This window comes from Parambassis ranga, unplaced genomic scaffold, assembly GCF_900634625.1.
Source record: "Parambassis ranga unplaced genomic scaffold, fParRan2.1 scaffold_22_arrow_ctg1, whole genome shotgun sequence".
Lineage (NCBI taxonomy): Eukaryota > Metazoa > Chordata > Actinopteri > Ambassidae > Parambassis > Parambassis ranga.
The window spans coordinates 4,318,501-4,338,589 of NW_021144778.1; the positions used below are offsets into that span (position 1 = coordinate 4,318,501).

Genomic DNA, 20,089 nt, shown 5'->3' on the forward strand with positions numbered 1-20,089 from the left:
CTTTTCATGTTTCAGTTGGTGGAAGAACAACACAAAGCACATGTTTTTCTTAGTTTGACATTGGTAAAGATATGTACAAAGATTTCTGGTTAGGAATATATAGTGTTGCTCCTGAACAGGGACTTGAACCCTGGGCCCTCAGATTAAAAGTCTGATTTCCTGCAAGATCCACCCACAGAGATCCTGAACACATAAAACTCAGATTCCCAACCAGAATAGTAGCAGAACTGAAGACACCACTTGGAGGAGTGTCTTCAAAAACCAATCCTTGAGTCCAATGTACCAACCAGCACACAGTAAGTGAAACAGGCATGTCCACGCTTCAACAATGAAAACACAGATTGGCCGTATGGGGATCGAGCTAATCGGTCGAGCCCTATTGATTAAATGATGTTATGATGTTATTCGGGAATTCTGCCTATCATTCCGGAATACTGATGTCTATATTGGAATGCTACTGTTTATTCTGGATTTCTGCATTTCATTCCAAAATTTTGTCTTTCATTATGGACTGCTTTTCATTCTGGAATGGTGTCTTTCATTCCGCAAATCTTTTCATTCTGTTATGCTGACTTTTGTCCTGGAATGTTGCCTTCCATTTTGGAACGCACGCTTCCATGACATCACAGGCCGCTGTCAGGTTAGGGGTTTAATCCAAGACTTTTGTCTACCATTCCGGAATCCTGCCTATCATTCTGGAGTGGGTGGATGGATGTCTATTCCAGGATGCTCTCATTCTAGATTTCTGCCTTTCATTTGGGAATGCTTTCTTCCATTCTGGGATGCTTTTCATTCCAGAATGATGTCTTGCTGACTTCTGTTCCACTATACAGAGTGTTAATCGGGAATTCTGCCTGTCATTCCGGAATACTGATGTCTATTCTGGAATGCTGCCACTTAATCTGGATTACTGCCTTTCATTCCGGAAATTTGAATTTCATTCTGGAATGCTTTTCATTCCGAAATGCTGCCTTTCATTCTGCAAGTCTGCTTTTCGTCCTAGGCGCTGTGTTAAGGTTGCAGTCTCCACTGGAGGACAATCCTGAGACAGAAACTGGTACACCCAAAGGATAAAACTCCCAGGGAGAAACACAGCAATATCATATATGCAGTCCAGTGCAGTGAGGAATGCTCTGATCTGTACATTGGAGAAACTAAACAACCACTCCACAGAAGAATGGCTCAGCACAGGAGAGCCACCTCCTCAGGACAAGACTCAGCTGTTCACCTCCACCTCAAAGACAAAGGACACTCCTTTGAGGACAACAATGTTCACATTTTAGACAGAGAGGAAGTCAAGGAAGCCATCTATGTTAAGCTGGAAAAACCTTCTCGAGGTGGTGGCCTCATCTTTTTACCACATACAAAGCAGTTATTTCATCCATTCCCAGGAAGTTTCACTCCAAGTCACATGCTAACAGCAAGAACAATGGGCTGTCTACCAGCAGTCTCATAGTCGTTAGCCAGTCATTAGACACACCTGGCACAGGCAGCCAGATCATCACAGGTAATTATGGAAACATTTAGTGCTATTGTTTGTGAGTTTTATCCAGACCACCCACTGAGGTCTGTAACCACATATAAACCATGTTTCCCCACCAACAGATCAACAACTGATGAAGCTGCTTGGATGAGCAGTGAAACCTCTTCAGGAAAACTCTACAAGTCCAGACGCCTTGCTTCAATCTTCTCTACAAACATGCCAAATCAAACAGTTTTTACCAACAATGTTACACACTGAGTTTTGAAGGTCTTAACCACTAGTCTTAAATTGGAATGTTTACGACATGTGTGAAAAATTGTAATTCATGTGTGTTATTACCCATAGGCTCCCATGTTAAAATGTCCAACTTCACAGCAGAAATGAACATGTTTACAGCCTGGTACAAAAAAACTTTTGTAGAGGGAAGGGGGAGAGAGTGGGGCACAGCAGGGAGAGAGTTCAGCTTCCTGACAGCCTGGTGGATGAAGCTGTCCCTCTGCTGGTCTGCTGGTCCTGGCCCCGCCTGCGCAGTCTCTTTCCTGATGGCAGCAGACTAAAGAAGCGGTGTGAAGGGTGGGTGGGGTCTCCTGTGATGCGGAGGGCCTTTCGGGTGAGACAGCTGTCGTAGAGGTCTTGGAGGGAGGGGAGAGGGACGCAGATGATCGTCTCAGCTATGAGAGGATCATCACTATGCGATGAAGCGTCTTCCTGCAGGTGGCGGTGCAGGCTCTGTACCACAGTGATGCAGCTGGACAGGATGCTCTCAACAGCCCCTCTGTAGAAGGTGCACAGGATGGAGGGAGGGGCTCTGGCTCTTTTGAGCTTGCGGAGGAAGTAGAGGCGCTGCTGTGCCTTCTTGGTCCGGAATGCAGTGTTGTTAGTCCAGGAGAGGTCCTCAGTGATGTGCACACCCAGGAACCCCGTCGATGGTCAGAGGGGTGTGCTGACTGTGTGCTCTCCTGTAGTCCACAACCATCTCCTTTGTCTTCTCCACATTCAGGGAGAGGTTGTGGTCTCTGCACCACTCGGCCAGAAGGTGCACCTCATTCCTGTAGTTTGTTTCATCTCCACCGGAGATGAGACCCACCACAGTTGTGTCGTCCACAAACTTCACAAAGATGTTGGAGTTGTGTATCTTTGACGAAGAACTTGTTTCTGTCACAGCTTTTGCCTTAAACATAAGCATCTTGTTTGAAGACAAACTTTGACAAACATTGAAGGCCAGTGTTTGGAGTAGTTGTTTGGTTTCTCCATTGTACAGAACAGAGCATGCCGCACTGCACTGGACTGCATATATCCAGGGGTGGCAATAAAAAAAAGCAGCTTCCCTGAGGGGAAAATCAGTGATGCTGTAACCTCTGTTATGCTGACTTTTTAAAAAAATACTTTAATAATCCCAGAAGGGAAATTGCTTAAAGCTGCTGCCAAGCAGTGTCATACAATGACCAGCACTGGAGGCAATGTGGGTAAAGGACACACAACCCTGCTCTACCACTGAGCCACTGCTGATGTTAGCTTCCCTTCTGGACTGCTGACTTGCCAGAATACTGACTGTTACTCCTGAATTCTACGTATAATTCCGGAATACTGATGACTATTCTGGAATGCTGCTGCTTATTCCGGATTTCTGCCTTTCATTCTAGGACAAAAAATGGACTTCTTTGTGGCTCTGTGGCACAATGGATAGTGCATTGGACTTCTAGTTAAACACAGGAGAAGTGATTCAAAGGTTGTGGGTTCAAGTCCCACCAGAGTCAAAGTGCCTTTTAACTTCCTGTGGCGCCTTCCTTCAGGGTGGATACAGCTCCCGTCCTGAGAGCTAGAAAAAAAGGACTGCACTCAGACATCCTGGAAAACAGCGTCGCTGCCCCCGGCTTTGTGACTGTACAGGTGGACAGAGATCTGACTGGTGTCTAGCGCTGCGTTTTTAGAAACTTGTAAAAAGGATCAATTATTAGAGGTAGCAGGGCATTATAATATTGATCTGAGGGATGGGATGCTTAAGGATGAAATCAAAACATTTATTTTGTTGTCATTATTTGAAAGAGGTGTGCTGCAGAAAGAGCCGGGCAGTGCAGCGGCTGTGAAGCCGGCGCCGCCAGGGGCATCAGTGATGCGCATGGAGGCGCTCACATTTGAGCAGCAGAGAGAGATCCTTTCAGAGCAGAGAGAGCTCCTTGAGCACCAGCAGCGGCTGTGTCAGATGCAGCTGGAATTGGAGCAGACTAAGCTCAGAATTTTGGACGGTCAGTTTAGGTTGTCCACCGCGGGGGCGGCAGACAGGTCTGGGTCTGTGCGTACTCATGAAGGCGGGGATATGACTGCTAATCTCCGTCTTGTTCCTAAGTTTAATGAGCGAGATCCTGACACGTTTTTCGCTCTGTTTGAACGTGTGTCTGAGGCCAGACAGTGGCCAGACGTTGAAAAAATTCTGCTGCTTCAATGCGTACTTACGGGTAAGGCGCAGGAGGCGTACTCTGCTGTGTGCGCGCAGGAGGGTTTGACGTATGAAACGGTAAAGACTACGGTGTTAAAAGCATATCAGCTGACTGCAGAGGCTTATAGGCAGAGGTTTAGGCAGTGGGTTAAACGGGAGAAACAAACACATGTGGAGTTTGTGGGGGAATTAAAGTCCCATTTTCGGCGCTGGTGTTCGGCTGTGGGGGTTAATACCTTTGACGGGCTTAGTGAGCTTATTGTTTTGGAGCAATTTAAGAATACCTTACCAGGTCGTGTTGTTAATTATTTGAACGAGCGTGAGCCAGACGGTGTGTTCAAAGCTGCTCAGTTGGCTGATGATTTTGTCTTGACACACCAAGGTGGCATCAATTTTGCTGGATTGCGTTCAGGGTCTGCGAATAAATCCGATGATTTTGTTGATGCGCACGTTGCGTCTGTTAAACGGGGCTCCTCTCGCAGGTCTGTTCAAATGGGGCGTCCTGTGAGATCTGGTAATGCAAATGTGTGCAATTACTGTCGCGGAGAAGGCCATTGGAAAGATCGATGCCCTCTGTTAAAAAGAGGTGGTGCGCCTTCCCTGGCACCAGCTATGCTGTGCGCTGTGCCGTGCGGTGAAGAGACAGTAATGCCAGAGTCCGGCGATAGCTCAGGCTTTGATCCGTTTATTACAAGCGCAAGGGTGTCTCTAACTGGTAGTGATGAGGGCGTAAACATTAAAGTGCTTCGTGACACAGGAGCCAAGCACTCATTTATCATTGACTCTGTGTTGCCGTTCTCCAGTGATACACTAACTGGTGATTCCATTGTGATGCATGGCATGGAGCTTGGTTTTGTCCCGGTCCCTCGACATCATGTTGTTTTGGACTGTGATTTAGTCAAAGGTGTGTTTCCTGTGGGTGTACGTCCTGCCTTGCCCTTAGGAGATGTGGCTATGATTTTGGGTAATGACATCTGTGGGAGTGCCGTGTGGGCGAGTGGGCCTCCGCCTCCCGTGGTTTCCTCGGAGCCTTTGCTACCTGAAGAGTCTTGTGACAGCCAGATTTTTCCGGTTTGTGCTGTGACGCGCGCACAGAGTAAAAAGGAGGGCGATTTGGTGGAGTCACCCTCTGTTAAACCTGCAGTTGGGCCTGCGTTGTGGTCTAGTCTGCCTGTGGCCGTGTCCCGGGATGAGTGGGTTAAAGCGCAGAAAGCGGATCATATCTTGTCATCGTTGTGGGACCAGATGTTGTCAGCTGATCAAATTATGGATGCTGCGCAGGGTTACTTTGCACAGGATGATTTGTTAATGCGTAAATGGGTTCCGGTTGGCAGTGAAATGGTAGGCGACCCTGTGTTTCAGGTGGTGGTACCTGAAGTGTTTAGGACGGATGTATTGAAAGCTGCACATGATCAAAATGGTCATTTTGGGGTGCGTAAAACATACATGCACATTCTAAAGCACTTTTTCTGGCCTCGTGTCAAAAAAGATGTGGCGTCCTATATTAAATCTTGTCACGTGTGTCAGCTGACCGGCAAACCGAACCAGAGCATTAAACCAGCACCGTTACAGCCAATCCCAGCAGTGAATGAGCCGTTTGAATATCTTGTTATTGACTGCGTGGGGCCATTGCCTGCATCAAAATCGGGTTGTAAATATTTATTGACAGTGATGTGCCAAAGTACGCGGTATCCTGCCGCTTATCCTCTGCGTTCAATCACCACAAAGGCTGTTGTCAAAGCACTTTCTCAGTTTATTTCTGTATTTGGGATTCCTAAGATTGTACAAAGTGACCGTGGGTCAAATTTTTCTTCACACATGTTTGCCCACGTTTTGAAAATTCTACGTTCTACAGCGTATCATGCACAGAGCCAGGGAGCACTGGAGCGCTTCCACCAGACTTTGAAATCGCTTTTACGCGCATATTGTACTGAGCTGGATAGAGACTGGGAAGAGGGGATTCCATGGTTGATGTTGGCGGCTCGTGAGGCTGTGCAGGATAGTGTGGGTTTCAGCCCGAACGAGCTCGTTTTTGGACACACAGTGCGTGGCCCTTTGGCGACTTTGAAATATAATTTAGTTTCTACTGAAGCGCCAAAGAATTTGATTGACTTTGTAAATGGTTTTCGTCACCGCTTGTATACAGCAGGGTGTCTGGCTAAAGAGAAACTGCAGTTAGCCCAGAGGAAGATGAAAGTGAAATATGATCGCCATGCAAAGCGTCAAGAATTTAGTCCTGGGGACCAGGTCCTTGTGCTGACTCCTCTGGTTTGTTCCCCCTTTCAGGCAAAATATTCAGGTCCTTTCACTGTGAAGGAGAAAGTGACAGATTTAAATTATCTAATAACTACTCCTGGTCGTAGAAAGAGAACACAACTCTGTCACGTCAACCTCTTAAAACCTTACTATCAACGCTCCGCAGAGGGCAGCAGCGTACAGGACACAGTCTGTCCAGCCCTCGCGGTTGATACTTGCATTATTGCACAGGAGGGAGACGGGGTCTCGGACCCTGATGATGGTGTGTTGTCTGGCCGGTTGAAAAATTCTGAGTCACTCAAAAATCTTGATTTGCTGTTATCCCATTTGTCCATGTCACAACGTGCCGAATTGACTGAGATTATTAAAAAGTTTCCAGGGCTTTTTGGCGACGTGCCGTCCCGCACCAGTTGGATTGTGCATGACATTGATGTGGGAGAGGCGCAGCCCATTAAACAGCGGTTTTACCGCATGCCACCAGCGAAGCTAGAGTGTTTGAATACGGAGATTGAGTACATGTTGCAAAATAATGTTGCAGTTCCATCCTTCTCTAGTTGGGCTTCCCCTTGCATTCTGGTGCCAAAGGCTGATAAGACACTTCGTTTTTGTACGGATATGAGGAGGGTTAATTCAGTCACAAAAACTGACTCATTCCCTTTGCCTAGGATGGATGATTGTATAGATCGGGTTGGCTCAGCTAAATTTGTCTCAAAGTTTGATTTGCTTAAAGGTTATTGGCAGGTGCCGCTGTCACCGCGGGCCCAGGAGATCGCTTCTTTTGTCACTCCCTCTGGCCTGTATTCATATACTGTGATGCCTTTTGGCTTAAAAAATGCTCCAGCGACGTTTCAGCGTCTGATGAATCGAGTTACAGCAGGGTTGGATGGATGTTCGGTCTACCTGGATGACGTGGTGGTGTTTAGTGACACGTGGCATTCTCATCTGCAGAGGATTAAAGCGTTGTTTGAGCGGCTGTCGGAGGCACAGTTAACAGTAAATCTGGCAAAGTGTGAATTTGCCCAAGCGACTGTGACGTTCCTTGGACACGTGGTTGGCCAGGGTAAGGTTGCGCCTGTTGGTGCCAAGGTAGCGGCAGTGGCTGAATTTCCCCAGCCCACCACTAAAAAAGAACTTCAACGGTTTCTAGGTCTTGTGGGTTATTATAGGAGCTTCTGCAGAAATTTCTCGACGGTAGTATTCCCTCTGACAGAGCTGTTAAAAGCTCGAGTAAAATTTATCTGGTCGTCAGATTGCCAACAAGCGTTTGAAAATGTTAAAACACTTCTGTGCTCTCGCCCTGTTCTAGCGGCCCCTCGGTGTGACAGACCTTTTGAGCTCCAGGTGGACGCCAGCCAGGTTGGGGCTGGTGCCGTCCTGCTCCAGGGGGGTGACGATGGGGTAATGAGACCAGTATGCTTCTTCTCTAAAAAGTTTAATCGCTACCAGGGCAATTACTCTGTTATTGAAAAGGAGGCGCTTGCATTAGTCTGGGCGCTGCAGCACTTTGAAGTCTATGTGGGCAGTGTGGCACCTCTAGTGGTCTACACCGATCACAACCCCCTGACTTTTCTGAAGAGTTTAAAATCTCCTAATCAGAGGTTGATTAGGTGGTCCCTCTTCTTACAGGGCTACGATTTGGACATCCGACATATTAAAGGGCATGATAATATCTTGGCAGATGCTCTGTCCCGGGCCCCATTGGCCTCTCTTGATTAGGGTTCGTTAACATGGACACTGAGTGAATAGGGTTTATTGTCCTGGTCTGTGGTTGTTTGCTGTTGTCTCTGCTGACTTAATCTCTGTTTCTCAGTCTCTCTTAAATATGCTCCAAGGTACCTGGTGGCGGAGAGGTGAGTACTGGGCAGAAGTTGGTGGGTGACTAGATGTAACCGCTGGTCATTTACTGTGAACCTTAGTGGTCCACAGCTTAAGGGGAGGGGTGTGACGGCCCCTGAGTGGGCTGGATCTCGTCTGTGTCTGGGGCCTTTAACTTTGCTCCCAGCTCTGCCTCCTCCTCTTCCTTTGTTTCTCTCCCTATTCTCAGGTGTTCCTGATTACGGTGCCACCTGGCGGGGGCGTGGTCGGCTAGGTTTAAAAGCCAGTTTCCAGCACTGATGCCTCTCTCTGCTCAGCCCTGCCAGCCCTGCCCTGCATTGGTTGTGTTGGCCTGCTCGCCAGCGGCCACCTTTTCTTTTGTTTAGGCACTTGTTTGGGTTGTTTCATTTTGTTATACTTTATTTTATGTTAATAAATTGCACTTTGATTGGCATCCCTCCCATTTGGTGTTTTGTTTGTCCGCCTTCTGCGAGCCAGGCGTGACAGTGTGCTATCCCTGGAAAGGAGATATTTTGGAAGACTTTCTGTTCTGCAAGTTATTGCATAGATAAAGTCTGTCAATCCAGAGATTAAAGCTGCTCACTGTATGCTGCTGAACATGAGGCACTGCTGGATCACTCTGAGGTGCGATGGCTGTCGCAATGGCTGCAGCACAGAGCTCAAACTGTACCGACCAGCTCAGAGGAGAAGAAGAAGGAGCAACATCACATCAGGAAGGCCCTGCAAACCTGTGGCTATCCCAGCTGGGCTGTCATCAAAGCCACAAAAACAAGACCCACAGACAACAAGACAAAGACAACAACTGGCTGAGGAAGAACATTGTCACTGCAGAACTGAAGAAGCTACTCGGGGGAGTGTTGGTCCCACTTAAGATTAAAATTTAGGGTGTTTTCACACTTGCTCCCTTTCGGCCCTCTAAACGAATGCAGATCGATGACTCAGGATTTTTTGCTCTGTTTAACCCTAACTCTATTTTCCCTGAATGTGCAGTAATTTAACCAGAAAACACAGGAGAAAGCCGACATTCTGCTTCAAGTGAAAACTACCCAGACTTCAGTGCAGTGGAGGAGTCTGAGAGCTCTAGTGGACCTGGTGTGAACAGAAAGAGGACTAAATTACATAAAACCAGTGACCCTGACATGATTTGAACATGCAACCTTCTGATCTGGACTCAGACGTGCTACCATTGCTCCATGAGGTCTGTTCACAGCTTCTGCTCTTCCAAGGACTCGGTTTAGCATGACGTGATTAGCTTGATGTTCATATATGTGTTACACATTATTACTAGATGAGCTGCAGTGAAACATCCAAGCCACCACGTCCCAGCACATATCAGAGATGCAGAACAGATGGAACAGTCTTATGGAGTGATGGAGGCCATGAAGCCTCCTAAAGCTTTGAATGGAGCTGAAGTCATGATGCACTGACCTTTCTTTTTATATAATGTCTCATAAGTATTTGTTATAATATTGCCCCAAAAAGTCAGTCACACTTGTGTGAAACCAGCCTGTCCAGTTAGGATCAACACTGATTGTGGATCAGTTTCAGCTGCTGTTGTGCAAATGGAACAGGTAACAGGTGGAAATGAGAGGCAGTTATCAAGACAGCCCCTATAAAGGAGGTATGTGTTATAATACTAAATTATGTCTTCAGCTACTTTTATACTCATTATTAATCCCAGATTAAGGTGTCATTTAGGAGAGAGATTTAAATTATATCTTTATGTAACTTCTGTGAAGTATACAAGGTTATTTACGCAATGACATGATACAGACCATGTATGTATTTGATTATATAAGCTTACACTTAGAGAAAAACACATCTATAACTCTTACAGAGAGTTAGGGAGGAACTCTTTGATGCGGTGAAGGCCGAAGCACTAGGAGGCATGGACTAAGATAAATCATCCAACATAGAAGGGACAAAGGGTTTCATAGTCATAAATATGTTAGACCAATTATGATAATTAGTAGGTGGAGATAAAGGGGCAACATGTCCCAATATGGGAATACCTACGAGGGTCTTGAAGAACTGTTTATCTATTATGCAAATGTACCTCAACTTTCAATAAAACAAGCCTGTGTCCAGGGGAGGGGCAGAACACTTATGGAGGGGAGTGAAGCAGACTGAAAGGCCTGTGTTCACTGGGTGTTCTCCCTTTTGCAAAAGGTGAAACTACAAAACCCAGGGTATTTTCTTTCACTCAATGTTCTGAATACAGGAGACGGAATCTGACAATCCGGGGTGACCAGGGAAGGTCACGACACTTCTCCTTCTGATACACTCTGATAGTTATTCAGTTACAACATGCTGACTGGAAATCTGCAAAATGAGCCCTGAATTTTTAGAGAAAGTAGAAAGGACACCAGTATTACTGTCCAAACTAAACTAAAGGTTCCACTGAGATTTGAACTCAGATCGCTGGAGTCAAAGTCCTAACCATTACACCATTACACCAAAGCGCTAACCATTACACCACGGAACCTGCTTCTCATTGGTCTTCTTCTCCTCCTCTACCCTGCCGACTGTCAGCAGTTTGACATTGGTAAAGATACGTGCAAAGATTTCTTTGTGTCAACAAAGACTGAACACTTTGCATATCACTGTCCTCCATGAGGAGGCTGTCCTCCATGTCTAGATAAGGCTTGCTGTCTAGCAGCTGGGAGAAATGTCTTTTTGTGGCTGTGGCATTAGCTCAACATTGAATCATAAAGTTTATTTGTTGCATAACAGGAAGTGGTCTTGTATTAGGGTGTGACCCTCCTGAGAAGCAGAACCTCTCCTCTGATAATTGTCTCTCATTGGACAGATATGGATAGCCTGAACTATCCGGGCTCTACATGTTGTTACAGAGAATAATTCTGTGCAGACAGGTTAACTGAAACAGAGAGCATTGATTCAGGGTGAACTTCCTGTGTGTGCAGACAGTGGAGGTGGTTTCAGGTGTTATAAATTGGCATCCCCATGGTTCAGATGAAGAAGTGGTTCCAGTTCCTCACAGGTCCTGTTTTCAAATCCCGGACGAGCCCACATCTTTGAACTTCAGTAGATTGGATGTTTGCATTTACAGGATTAATCTTTATTCCAACTTAGACCCTGTAAACAGCTGTCTGCTCAAACTCCCAGCAGCAATCATTGTAGAACTGAGACCAAATCATCAACCGCAAGCTCTACTTCCGACTGTATCCTGGGGAAGCCACTCCACGCCTGTATGGACTCCCCAAGATACACAAGGAAGGAGTCCCCCTCTGCCTCCTTCAGGTGATGCTTTATGGCCTCTGATGTCACCTGGAGATAGTGGAGAAAAAACAGACAAAAGAAGTGAAAGAGGAGCATGACAACTAGAACAAGAACAACAAAAAGTTTCAATTACAATTAGGAAAACGATAGAGAAGGTTGAAGCAAGGCGTCTGGACTTGTAGAGTTTTCTAGAAGACGTTTCGCTGCTCATCCAAGCAGCTTCATCAGTTCTGATGAAGCTGCTTGGGTAAGGTTGTGAGAGTCTTAAAGTTTGGTCAGAATTCAATATCTGTCTTGTGTCTACCTGAGCAGTTGGTCCTCCAGGCCAGACTCAGTCACAGTGAAATTGATGATTGTAACTTAAATACATTTCTGGAAAACAGAAAAAAATGTACATGCCAAAAGACACATTTTACATCAATCGAAGCCAGGATCACACACACTACAATTCTAATGAAACACTCATTAATTTATGAAGATTTAACTGTCATGTCACTCTGCATCATCAGTGCCTTTGTTTTTTCTGTCTAACAAAAACGCTCCTCAGACTTATTCGGCCGTTACAGTCACCATGCAACCCCTGGTTTGAATAAACACTGGAGTAAACCCTTGCATTCACAGGGTCCTTCTGCTCTCCTGGCTGGTGTTGAACAAAAGGGCATTGCACACAGGTGTAGCTGGCAGGTGATTTAATGTCTGCAGAAACATGGTTTGATGCCAGGCGTTCATTATACTGCCCAATATGTAGCTTCAATGGCAGAAGGATTCACAAAGGTTCTTGTGTGCGATACTGTTTTTATTCCAAACGTGTGCTTCTTGGAAAGCACATAAATACCTATTATAGTTGATAGCCGTTTGGGATTTTGTGAATTCCAAGACTCCATAGTGACCTAACTGTCTCTGGTGCACACTTGCTGATGCCAAGTGTATTACCTACAGCATTCAAGGAAACATGATCAGACATGGAAACACAATAAAGAAGCAGTGAAAATATCTTAATTTAGTGCAAATTTGCAATGCTGAACGAGCTGGTTGGTGTCCTTTCTACTGTATGAAGGGAAGCTTGGTATTGTTGCGTTAGGTATGCTGGGGCGGAGGCCAGTCTGTGACTTTATCTGACTGTGTCTGAAAGGAGGTTCTATTTTCATAGAATACATATGTCCTCTGAATTAATTTACGCCACCTGATCCTGTGGGTCGATCATAAGAGGCCAGCGACGGTCTTTGGTTACCAGGATTCCATTCTCTGTAGATACAGTGTCACAGGGCAACCCTTCAGTGTTCCACTGGAGGATGTCATATGGATCACTCAGAAAGTCGATCAGGCTGAAGGGGGAACTGATGGGTATGTTTAGCTTCTGACACTGCTTAATCCACTGGGGAACAAGAGTAAACAGGGTATATGGTACTAGCTGTTACTGCTTTTTCACAATATGTTTCTAAAAAAAAAAACTCTAGACCAGGCTCACATTGGCCATACCAGCTGCACACTTTATCACAGAGGCCCTATAGGTTTTAAACCATCCCATCACACTGTACCTACCAGCTGTCTATGGTGGGAAGTGAAGGCTCCATAGTAGGCAATGCAGGCAGCTGCAATGCATACATTTCCCACAACACTGTTGATGTCCTGCTCAAGATTTGCAACATTTTTTTCCCAGCGTATCTGCTGTCCCCCAGAGCAGAAGTCAGTTTCCCTGCTCTGTCCAGTCGAGCCTGTGTCAGAGCCATTTTGTAGGTCCTTCATCTGATCCTCCACCTCCTTAAGTTGTTGTTGCTTTTCCCTTAGTGTTTTCTTGGTTGTATCCAGCTCTGCCTGCGTAGGTAAGGGTAGCGGGAGAAGAGTATGCAGACCAGTCACACAGAGCGGTGCATGGCAGATGAATAGCCAAAGTGACAAAGGAACAGACTGTGAAGAAATATTGCAAATGTGCATGTGTATCAGTAATAATAAACTGCACTCTTTATGACTGACCTGTGCTTTAACCACGTTTTCTCTTTCTTTGGAGTAAAGATCCATAGCTATGACCCACATGCACAACGACCCGTAAGCTTTGGACGCCTTCTCCACCTAAAAGCAGCACATGATAAAGTATTACACCCAGCACACTGAAACAAACTGTGTCAAATTCCATCTATTTTTTCAGAATATATATCATTAAATCTACATAGCCTACAGTACAGTGGATAAAGGATGTAAATTACATTGCCATTCCAATACTGACATTATGACATTTACTACAAAACTGCCCAAGTGTCTGAACTCTAATCTTTTTTTACTTTAAGTAAAAGAAACGATAAGAGAAGTTCTGTTGATAGATCCGATAGATCATGTCCGAATGTTGGACATGAAATTCAAACAGACCTTCTCAGGTAGGAACTCAGAGTTGTTGATGCATTTTTGCAGCTTCAGCAGGATCTGAGGTTTGCTATTATCCTTGTCATAGTCTGTCAGACGCCTAAGGAAATTGAAATCTCCCAGTAATTGCTTGGCAGAGCTCCAGTCTGGTCTGTAAAAAATAAAGCAATATTAGTGAGAAACTGGAAAAAATGGGGAGGTCAAAAACGGTCAATTCCCCTTGTTTCTTCTGATCCCCTCCCGAGTTGGTTTATGAGGAAGGAGCGGATAAATTCTGGTCTCAAGATTACAATTTATTGAACAATGAGGCAGATTCTGAGTCACAGAGCTCTGGGTTGTTGACCACAAAGAACCAAAGAAGAACAACACAAGAACAGGACAACCAACAAAAACAAACAACCACACAGCAACAACGAGCAACGCAACAACAACTGGACATGGAATTCACACATTGATATACCACATGGGCGTTCCTGCCTGCCGGCCCACAGGGGCATCTACTATCCCCCCTGCAGACCCTGGGTCATACAGCGAATAGACTATTAGTGTTTATTCCCTAATAAGGTAAAGCTCCAATTCCTCAAATCTCATAGGTTGTGAGTCCGATCTAGGGATGACCATAACATGGGGTACTCAGGAGAAAAACACATTCCTTTAGAATCTGGCTTTTATCAGGTCAGAGGTGCTGCTGTCCTTAGTCTGAATTTATGACCATCTTGTACCAACCGGAGCTCCAGAGAGCAGAAAAACAACTGATCTCATCTGCCACAGCCTGAACTGCAGAAAACAAAGTTATGACACACTATGAAATTACTTCTTAATACATTCAGTATCCTCGAATTACTTTGATTTTCTATAAAACTTCCTAACACATAAACACTTATGAAAATCACATTATTAAGTGATAAACACATTTAAACATGAATACTTCATGTTAGGGGCACACTCCTATATATCTGAACACACACTGCAGAATCAATTCTTTCACCCTACACTAGACAGGCTGATTTCACACAACTGTGGCCAGATCAACCTGTCTCTGGCAACAGATTAAGTACCACAGGCTTTTAAACTGCTGTGATCTTCAACCTCACCTTTATTTCTAAGATATTTCAAAGGGTGGCTGCAAGTCAGTCCACCTACAGCACCGGTCTGTTTGAAGTGTTCCTGGATTCAACAATAATCTGTTTAATATCACAGACCAGAGTGAAATCAAGTCCTTTTGAGGCAGAAATAAGCCCCTGGACTCACTGTGGGGCCACAGTCACTTTTTGATGAAAACACCAGTTTTTGAGGTTTATTATTTTAAAGGGGTCTTCATGGTATAAATGTGCTGGCTGCATCATAAGTTCTTGTTATTTAATGATAGTTAATTATAACTTCCTGGACCTGCAGACTCTTTGTCTTCATATGGGCTGAATGAAGGGAGACTAGCACAGATTTGACATGTGTGACTTCCACATGCTTTCCTACCATGAATGGAACAAGTCAAGCAGCACATGATGTGTTTGTGTAACACTGGAGATGTTAGCTGTACATGTGCAGAACAAAGACATGACCCACAGCAGACCATCATGCCCTTCTGATCAGTTTATTGAGTCTGTTTGTGTCCACTGCTTCCAGTCTGCTGCCCCAGCACACAACATATATAGATATTCAGGCCTAAAAAAATCCTTCAAACTTGGCACACATGTATAAGGCTGTATGTATATTGTACTGTATGTACATGTATATTCCTGCGATTGAGTCCTGTGAATTTGGTGCCTGTGTGTCAAAGTATTGCTGAGAAATTGCTGGAAATACGGTAAATCAGGTTTGGCTTTTCCACATTCAAGCCTGTGCCATTCAGACACAGAATGGCCAAACCTCTAAAATTGGCTCAGAACATTAGCTCTGGGCCCTGGACATGTTTGCAAAGTTTCATGTCTCTAGGCCACTCAGTTAGCTACTTAGCTTTAGCAAGTGGCTAATGAGCTGGAACAAACATTTTGTCACTCAGTGGTGGGAGTTGAACAACCTAGTCAAATATCAGCCTGACATTCCTAGAAGAAGAGAATGTTTCTTCATTGGAAGGAGGCCTGAGGTGTGTCACATGATTTCTGAGTTAGTGCTGGAAGTCATGTTTGGATCCCTACAGGGTCTCTGTAGGACCCAGAGGACAGAGAGTCCCACAGTGCAGACAGGCCCCCCTCTCAAAGGGGACAGGCAGGACATCTGGCCGGGGGAGAGGGAGGGGCCGGGCGCGGCCGGGTGCTTTTGGAGGGAAAGACAGTGCAGCAGCTCATTCTGCTGCAGACAGAGGGAGAGAGCAGACCATTCTGAGAGCTCCAGCAACTGTAAGTTAAGCTAGTTTCTTCTTCATGCTAATAGCTTAACATAGATCCCTGTGCAGGTCAAAACAGCTCATATTACCAGTGTTGATGCATGTACTTTTATACAGCTTCAGTGATTTGATTCTGCAGGATCTGTAGCTGTAAAATTACAGCTGAAAAACTTTTCTGTAGCAGAAAAAGTCAAATGATCCAATCTAGGCCACCTGCATTGCTGCATTAATTTCAGATTGCAACCTTTCTCCCAGTTTTTCTTTGATGTCAACAGGCATCAAGTAGAAGCAGAGATATATGATATATTAATGCTGAATCAATCTTGAACCCCTTTTTCTTTCAGATGACAAAGCCTAAGCAGATGCTTACATGTCCTGTATGTGGTGGGACCTTCTGGTACGTCTCCAGGCACCTAATGAAGGCCCACCACATACAGAACACACAGGAGTGCACCCTGGTCAATGGTCTGGCCACAGGCCATATAGCCCTTGGCTGTGTGCAGTGCCAGTGGGGACGGCCTGCACCAATTGCAGGGAGCTGGCGGCCAAAAACCGGGCTCTTCGGGAGAAGCTGGCACAGCTGGAGGTGAGTGAAGGGTAACAGTATGGCTTCACTTCTACGTAAATTGTATTCACATACAATGCACTTCATCTTCTCTCTCTACAGAGAAAGCTGCAGGGGGCTGGAAAAGAAGAAACCCTCTGCTCCAGCCACTGAGGCAAGAATTTCACCAGCAGGAAAATGCCAGGCTCTGATCTAATGTTTCTTTTACAGCCTCAGTCATCATCCAGCTCTGGTGAAGATTATATGGTAGAGGAGGGGTGGTGGGATCAGGTGCAGCAGGAGGCAGAGTTAGCACATCTATAGGCTGTGCAGGCACCGGTGGAGGTGGAGCCATGCCTCCTGAAGAACCAACCCTCTGCTTCAGCCACTGAGACAAATTGTTCCCCAGCAAGAATTTCACTGTCACCGGCAGGAAAATGCTAGGCTCTGATCTAATGTTTCTTTTACAGCCTCAGCCGTCATCCAATAGGGGTGTGGCGGTGCCGGCAGAGGTGGAGGTGCCTGACTTTGACGGCGGGGAGGACAGGGCTCTAGACTAACTTTTTGCACTGGTTGCACTGGTGCGCCTAACTTTTTTTCTTAGGTGCACCGGCACAAAATTTAGGTGCACCGCATCACACTTCCATATATTTTTGTACGCATCAGTACATTTTGTACATACATATCATCTTAAAATGAGTTTGGACCTTGTATAATGAACAGTTACATAAAAAGTATTTTAAATACTGATAAAGTACTGATAGTACTCATTCAATAATTCAATACTCATAGGTTGTGAGTCTGATCTAGGGATGACCATAACATGGGGCACTCAGGAGAAAAACACATTCCTTTAGAATCTGGCTTTTATCAGATCAGAGGTGTTGCTGTCCTTAGTCTGAATTTATGACCATCTCGTACCAACCGGAGCTCCGGAGAGCATAAAAACAACTGATCTCATCTGCCACAGCCTGAACTGCAGAAAACAAAGTTATATGACACACTATGAAATTACTTCTTAAATGTATTTTACAAGCTGACCGGAAGCATTACTTCTGGTCTCGCGCTGCCTCCTTGTGGCGAACGAGGGGTTTGCTAGGGGCGACTGACAACAGACCTGAGCCCTAGCAACCGGCAGAGAGACGCTGTATAAAGCCGGAGTCAAGAGATATTGCTGAGAATTACTGTGTTGTTGCTTTCCATAGCATTTGTCAGGCGCGGTGTTAAAATGGAATCTATGTCTGAAGTTCTCGACCCAGTTTTGGCTGAAGTGGGGTGGGGTAGCCGTTATGCTGTCCCCGAGCTCAACGCTGAAAACAAAGCCTTACTGGAGGAGGTGAGGAAACTTATTATTAACATGTTTAATGGCACAGACGTGTTTAGCTTCCTTTTCTCTGTTTGTTTTTGGGTGTCATCATGTGGGTCGTTCAAAATTACTCACTGAAGAATAATGTTGTAACACAAACCGTTGATGAGGTTTGTTTTGACTGAGTGCAGGTTGTGCACACGGTCCTCCTGCAGTGACACCAGGGTCACTGTTCAATTCATTATTTTAAATATTTAAGAGCAGCTGAAATTTCCAAATAAAATGTAACATTTGAATCTTTTTTTCTTGTTAAGTGTCAGATATGTATGTATGGACAAAAGGTCCTCACTTTACAATTTAGATTGTGTTTTCTTAATGTTATTGCACATCGGTTTTCGGTATCTGAATTTTGATTCACTGTGTGCTGTGTCATGATGATGTCAACAGATTTGTAGAAAAGAGATAGAGCGGACACAACTGGAAGACAAACTGGAGAAAAACAAGGAACAAAAGAAGAACATGGCCAATTACCTAAAGAATATTAAAGAAGAGCTGGAAAACACTGAGGTCAGTATCTATGAGTTGTGATATGTTTGTTTTGTGGTGGGTTATGCAGTGTGTGTTATTTGTGTTGTCTAGGCTCTGTGTGAGGCAAAGGAGAGAGAGATAGAGTTAGAGAAACACCTGACAGCCCTCGCGGAGAGAGAAACTAGCCATCTGACTCAGGACACGGCTAAGAAGCTCCTTAGGAGAGAGGAAAAACACGCTGGAGGTCCGAGCCTTTCATAAATAAAAAATAGAAAAGAGAAGTAGCTATAGATTGTGATGCCACAATAACATGTATCTGTATCCCCAGAACAACATTTTCAAGGCCAAACAGAAGCTGGAGGAGTTCAGGCAGCAGATGAACTGGGACCAGCAGACAATGGATTGCATTTTGGAGGAGTCAGCAGGCAAATATGAGGACACGATGGCCATCAACAAATACGCTCAGCAAGATGAGCAGAGGATCAAGGTAAAGAGATGAAAACATCTCTCTTCTGCAGCACTTACAGCTTTGAGTTATCATCAGCTAACAGCTGTCTAACCTCCCCTGGTGCAGTCGCTCATTCTGGCGATAGAGAAGAAGTCTGTGGAGGCCAATGAAAAGCTCAAAGCACTCGATAAAGAGAAGACTGAGACAAAATTAGCCCAGGTAATGTGTAAAAACACAGCACATCCATGGTGTTATTACTAACAGTATGTGTAGGCAGTTGTGGTTTCCCATTAAAATCCCTCTGCTGTCGTACCAGCTTGCATTGGATAAGGTGACAGAGAATCTGCAGCAGGCTCACCTGGAGACACAGCAGCTTACCCACCTGTGGGAAAACACTATCAAGAACATGAAGTAACAAGATGCTGAGATGCAGCAGTGTGCACTGGTAAAGCATGGGACATTAAACATCTACTGGTCATTCATTCTAGAGTGAATTCACACAGGAGTCTTTTCTTTTAAATTATTATTGCAGCAACTTGCAAAAGCCAACCAGAAGCTGAGGGAAAACAGGAGAAGAAGCACCTGATGGAGATCCAGAGGAACAACAGGAAAGAAACCGAGAGGAAGTCAGCGGTGGCCAACAAACAGGCAGTAAAACTGCAGCAGGAGCTGAAGGAGCAGGAGAGTGACTGTGGCAGGCTGCAGGATGAGGTGCTGAATGTGGACTAATAATAAACTGCCTTCATATTGATATTATTATAAGTGAACTGACTCTCGTGTGTCCCGCAGCTGAAAAGCTGCAAAGGCAACCTAGAGAGAACAACCTCTGATGTGAAGATGCTGACGTCCCACATATCCACGATGAAGAAGGACATCCAGGACTACAATGACAAGTCAGTGTATCACAGCAGGGCTCTGTGTGTGTATTGACTGGAGCTGTGGTAATGTACTACACAATGTCTGTTTTATGTTTCTGTGTATTTTAGACTGAAGGAAGCCAAGATCCACAATGCTGCGCTGGAGGAGAAACTGAAGGTTGAAGTAGATTTTCCTCAAAGCTAAGAATGGACCTGACAGAAAGGCTGTATGCACTGTGATTTTAAACTCATGGGTTCCCTATCAGGACAGCATGGTGGAGCACAAGTTTATGAAGCTAGAGGTGGAGCGTATGAGGGATCTGCTGTACAACAAGGCAGACGGCGTGCTGTCTTTGGAGAAGAGGAAGCTGAACCTGCAGAAAGCTATGACAGAGAGGGAGGATGAGATCAAGGTGTACAAAGAAATGCTCAGCCAGCAGCTGAAGCTCGGTGAACAGGAGAGGCAGAGACTC

General features: G+C 45.2%; 1 long non-coding RNA gene and 1 other non-coding gene across 2 annotated transcripts; both read left to right on the forward strand.

Annotated features, from left to right (window-relative positions):
- Positions 1-3,148: 3,148 nt before the first annotated feature.
- On the forward strand, positions 3,149-3,240 carry trnar-ucu (transfer RNA arginine (anticodon UCU)). The gene is given in 2 exon segments: positions 3,149-3,185; positions 3,205-3,240. It is a non-coding gene; the product is annotated as a tRNA-Arg (tRNA).
- A 16,170-nt stretch (positions 3,241-19,410) lies between these two features.
- LOC114430285 (uncharacterized) lies at positions 19,411-19,790 on the forward strand. The gene is made up of 3 exons (XR_003669987.1): positions 19,411-19,470; positions 19,549-19,652; positions 19,746-19,790. It is a non-coding gene; the product is annotated as an uncharacterized LOC114430285 (long non-coding RNA).
- Positions 19,791-20,089: the final 299 nt, after the last annotated feature.